Consider the following 6,000-nt stretch of genomic DNA (forward strand, 5'->3'; position numbering starts at 1 on the left):
CGGGCAAGACTGGAGAACTGTTATGGTGGTGCTAGGTGTTTGAGTAAAAAGGAATAAATCTTCTAACAAGAACAAATTGTGATGAGAGACTCAGACCCCGACATCGAACGCACAAGGAACTCCGTCTACATTGAAGTAATAGTATTTTGCTTTAATTTGAAGAATGATCCTATATTTAAGGTTTGAGATACAGCAGTCCCAGTGAACTACACACACTGGCAATTTTTTCAAAATAACAGTTTATGTACCACTACAGGAACTATCACAGGGGCCTCGTGCAAAATTGCTTGGTCTAACGTGTGCCCTCCACAGTTTCCTGGGATACAGGCAGCATGCAAACTTTACAGCTGTGTCTGTTGTCGTTGAAGTGCGCACTGCAACCAGTTGTCAATATGCAAATTGACTGTGGTAGCCACCCGCTGAAAGATGCCGCCTGTGGAAAGTGGCAAGTGAAAACAGCAACAATGCTGATCAAGCAGGAGGAACAAGCCCAATTTCCAGTAGATACATATGGAACGCGATGTAGTGGTGGCCATTTTGGATGATCCCAATATTTTGGATCAGGCTCATTTTCAGCGCATTTCACATTAAACAGTGATGTGCACACCTTAAAGCGCAGCCTACGTGAGGACCTGAAATTGAAACAACCTCTGTGCGTGTCACTTTTAATTCAGCTGGTCAGGTGGTGACACACACACCTAAAATTATAACAACCTAATATTAGAATTATCTTCTAAGCATGGTACTGCTGAAGATATTACAACAGTGATACCCACGTCTTCTCAAAAAGGTGACTGCTGTTGGAGCCCAATTTACTTTATACAGGATTATATTCAAATTTATACACTTGTTGTTGGGTGGAGATTCCACAATGGTGACACGCTCTTCTATCACTTCAGGTGACAATCTTACTGTCTGCTAGGTGCTTGCCTGCAGTGACACTCAAACTTAAGTCCCATGCTCTTCTATCATTTCAGGTGACAATCTTACTGTTTGCTTGTCTGCGGTGACACGCACCCCTAAGTCCACCTATGGTGATACAGACACCATGTTACTGTATTTGTCTGTGGTGACACACACACCAAGTTACAGTTGGATGCAGTTTAGAGTTTTAAATAGCGGTGACAAGCACACCTATATACCATTCTAATAACACATACTGTGACACTTTACATGCTGAGTGGCAATTACCATGGCTAGAATTGATCTCCCAGCACCACAACCTTTCATGATTGTAGAGGGCGAGTCAAATTTAAAATGGGAGAAATAGAGGGAATATTTTGTTCACTATATTGACACATTTGAAACTGAAGATTTAAGTCCAGAAAAAAAGAAGAAACTGTTATTGCATTGCCATGGAGGATTGAAAGTGTAGAATTGCATGGAAAAGAAACCCTGTTCAGGGGATGGAGGGGACGCATTTACACGTACTTTGGCAGATTTAGATACTTACTTTTCACCTACTGTATGCAAAGCTATTGACCGTTATAACTTCTATCATATAAAACATGGTGTCAATGAAAAGATAGAAGATTAAGTAGCAGCTGTGAGGAAACTGGCCCTGTCATGTGGATTGGTGGGGCTGGAGGATGAATTAGGACGAGATCAAGTGATTATGCATTGTAATAATCCTAAATCTACAGGACAGATTGTGGGTCCATGGTGAATCTGGGCTACAGGAAGTTGCTTCTATAATTAGCAAAGCAGAACTTACTTCCAGATGTGTGAAAGCGGTAGTGCCTGGTAGTAAAAAAGAATGTGGTAAAAAAATAGATAAAATAGTCAGGAAAAAGTTAATATGAAGGATGACCAGGAAGGTAATAAGAAAGAAGCCAACAGCACTGGAAAATGGCAATTTTACGAGGGGATGGAAGACTTAAAAGGCAAATATTACTGTTGTGGTAGCTCAATTCACCTAGCCCATGATAGCAAACATCCTGCAATTGGTTAGAAATGTGCTAAATGTGGAGTTAAGGGGCCCTATGCACATGTGTGTCGTAAGACCAGAGTATTTAGGTGTGTTGTGGACGAGGAAGAGCAGGACGATGACCTATCTAGTTCTGAAAAAGAAATTCCTGAAGTGTAGTGCGTAGATGACTGTGTAATGGTTGTTAAAGGTCAGGGTAGGATGAAACCTATTAGTGACATAGTGGCTAGAGGAGTTCAGGAAGTGTTGGTGGCCGATCCTGGGTCACCATACACAATAATTTATAAAGAAAAATGGATGAATCTATTGTGTCTGATAGTAGGATATAAGTTGGAGAAACCAGATATTAAATCTCAGAGTTTCACAGGGGAACCCATCAGTCTTTTAGGTTTCCGTAAACTATTGTTTGAATTTAAAGGCAGGGAAGCTGATTGTAAGATGTACATGGTAGAAACCGGACCTTCCGTCCTAAGGTGGTAACATCAAGGGGAATTGGATATTTTGCTTGGTTCTAACCGTGCGGACCCAGTTTTGATCATGGGTGGTGGCAAGCAGGTAGGAGAGCATATGAGAAAAAGATTTCCAACCATATTTACAGGTACGGTAGGTGAACTGAAGGGGTTGGTGCACAAAATAGTTTTAATGAAAGATGGTGGACCATGTGTGCAGAAAGTGAGAAACATTCTGATGAGTGTGAAAGAGGAGGTAGTCAGAGAGCTGAACAAATTGGTAGATACTGGCACAATTGAACACCATTGGACGAGAAGTAATCTGTCATAGAGAGAGAAACCCTGGGGTGTGTATGGGGGTTAAAGCATTTTAGACAATGTATTTGGGGAACCTAAGTAGTACTCAGGAGTGATCACAAATCTCTTACTAAAATTCTCACATCACAAGTACTTAACAATGTGTAAAAAAGGATAACTAGGTTGTCCATGCAATTGTTAGATTATGTGTATGAAGTACTGCATGTCCCAGGTGCTCACAATAAAATTGCAGATTTCTTAAGTAGGTTACCTTTGCCTGTAATTGAGAACACAAGTAATGAATGGAATGATTCTTAGTAGCTATGGTATTATCAGAAGAATGACAAAGTATTGAGACTGATGTACAGTTGTCTTCTTTAAGATAAGATCGTATAATACCAATAGTCATCTGTTATGTCAGAGATGGATGGCCAGAAAAGAAGCTATGAGATAAAGATTTGATTCCATTTTGGGAGGTGAAGAATGAATTGTCCATAGAGGAAGGTTTACTGTTGAGGGGTGGAAGATTAATTCCACTGAAAGTCATGCAGGAGAGAGTTGTTAAACCTATGTCATGAAGGACACCTGGGCATGGTTAAGAACAAGAGCAGAGTTAAACAGTCATATTGGTGGCCAGGAATAGAAATAAGAATTGAAGCAAATATGAGAGAATGTCTTAAGTGCATTAATTCAGACAAAGCAATGGTTACATTCAAACCTCCATTACATCCTACTGAGATTCCGTAAAGGTCCTGGGAAAGGATATGGGTGGACATTTTTGTGTACGGTTTGTCCAAACTCATCTTAGTAGCTGTAGACGATTTCTCAAAGTGGCCAGGGATAACATTTTTACATTGAGCGGATGCTTGGGCGGTTGTGAATTTCCTGGAAGAAGTGTTTTACTGAGAAAGTCTACCCAGGGTGATGGTCACTGACAATGGGGAGCAGTTTGTTTCTGATGTTTTCAAAACCTTTTTGGCAAAAATTTATTTTGCACAAAAGTACGGCTCTTTATCACCCCGAAGGGAATGGAAACGTTGAACGCTTTGAGAAAGTGATAAAAGGAATAATTTAATTATTTAATAGCAATTACATGAATTGGGAAAATGAACTACTAAAAACTGTTGCCGCTTACAGAGTAACTCAGTGCGAGGCAACAGAACATAGCCCTTTTGAGTTAATGAGAGGGCGAACACCTCGCACTAAGGACAACATCGGATGGATATACAGCACCAAAAGAGTTGATTGGTCACCAAGGAAGGTGAAGAGTCATGGAGTTAGACCAGGTGAAATATAAGCAGAGACATAAGACGTTGCATGGTGTAAAAAAAGTGAACCTCAAAGTGGGAAATTTAGTGAAAGTGAATAAAGGTAGTCTAGTCAGGTAAGGAGAGAGTAGATTTTCTGAACAATTACGGGTAGTCAGAGTTCTTTGTAATTCTGCGCACCTTAGTGATGGCAAGGTGTGGCATGCAAAGAGGCTGTCATTATTTAAAGGAGACAAAAGGAAAAGTACACCTGAAGTACGAAAGTATGATTGGATCGGAGATACAGTTACCAATGGAGAAATTTCTCGCCCAGGTAGCACTCTTTTTAAGAGGTTGTCAAAGGAGAATGTAAGAACCAGTTGGAACACCAATAGAGAATTAAGGCCCATATTTATACTCAGTTTGCGCTGAATTAGCATTATTATTTTTTTTTTACGCTAATTCTGCGTAAACCTAACTCCATATTTATACTTTGGCGCTAGACACGTCTAGCGCCAAAGTTATGGAGTTTGCATCGTTTTTTGCTTGATTAAAACTACCTTGCGTCAATGAGATGCAAGGTAAGCATTCCCAGGCAAAAACCCACGCTATGGCCCTAGCGCCATATTTATCTTCCTGTGCTGAATTCACGCATGGGAAGAGGAGAGCCTTAAATAATGACGCTAAGCCTGCATTATTTGACGCCTGGGTATGGGCAGGCGTTAGGGGACCTGTGGGCCTTTTTCCATGGTCAGAGACCTTCGGGACACCCCCACCCACCCGCACCAGGAGGACACCTAAGGATGGGAGGACCAATCACAGGTAAGTCCAGGTAAGCATTTTACATTGTTTTTCAAAGTGCCATGGGGGGGACTAACTTGGGCTCCCATACATGCCACTGTGCACAATGGCCGTGCCCGGGGGACATTAGTCCCTTGGGCATGGCACTTGGGCTGGGGGCATGGCTCCTGTCTTTTCTAAGAGAGGAGTCATGTCTAAGGGGGTTGTGCATAGATAGAATGTTGCTAATCAGATTAGCGTCTGTTTTCTGACTCTAACCTGACTAGCGCCATTCTGTCACGAACAATCTCCAGTCTCACCTATGACTCCCCCACCCGTTTAGCGTCAGGAATTTTGATGCTAACCAGGCCTTAGCACCAGCTCGCAACAATCCATAAATATGACACCCGGCAGGCGTCCAGGATTGGGGTTAGCCGGCGCTATACTTTTTGACGCAAACCTGCGCTAGGTCAGGTTTGCGTCAAAAAGTATAAATATGGGTCTAAGTTACTAGACCGGGGAGGATGAGTGTGAAAACTAGATGTTATGAAAATTTTATGATGAAGGTGAATGCCAAAATAGAGTAAAATGTGGTATTCCATCCTTATTTATCATTATGATACACAGGGCCATATTTACAAGAAAGTGGCGCACCTCTAGTGATGCGCCACTTTTCTTGCGGCCCCTTTGCGTGCCCTAATGCCACCATGGTAGCACCATATTTACCATACGGCGCACCATGGCACATTTTAGGGGCAGTAGCATCATTTTTTGGACGCTATTGTAACGCTATACTGGATTAGTGAAAAAAAAGGGCTTTACAAGGGCGCAAACGTAGTTTTCGCCACCTTGTAAATATGGCGCTATGGTAATGGCCCGTTAGCATCACATTTGCAGCAGCAAAAAACATTTGCTGCAAATGTGGTGCTAAGGGGTGCAAGGGCTTTGTAAATCTGGCCCACAGTATGTAATTATTGTTATTTATATATCTTATAGAAAGGTTAATGCAAAGTTGATCTACCAGGCATCTTCTAGTTATTAGTTAGTATCCTTTATGATGGATCAAATTTATATATGTTCCATTCTTTCAAATCAGTATTTCATATTTTAGAACTTGCAAAGCAAAGTTTTATTTATGTTTCTATTGTAATTATTTTCTCCGGATTATCATATTGTTTAAATTATTAGCCACATGTTTGTTCAATTTTAAGAAGGGGGGATGTGTTGTGTTAGTCCTTGCATCATCACTCTAGAAGGTGATGATGCACTGGAATGCTATGAGCTTAAGATAGGAATGTTG

This window comes from Pleurodeles waltl, chromosome 6 (assembly GCF_031143425.1).
Source record: "Pleurodeles waltl isolate 20211129_DDA chromosome 6, aPleWal1.hap1.20221129, whole genome shotgun sequence".
Lineage (NCBI taxonomy): Eukaryota > Metazoa > Chordata > Amphibia > Caudata > Salamandridae > Pleurodeles > Pleurodeles waltl.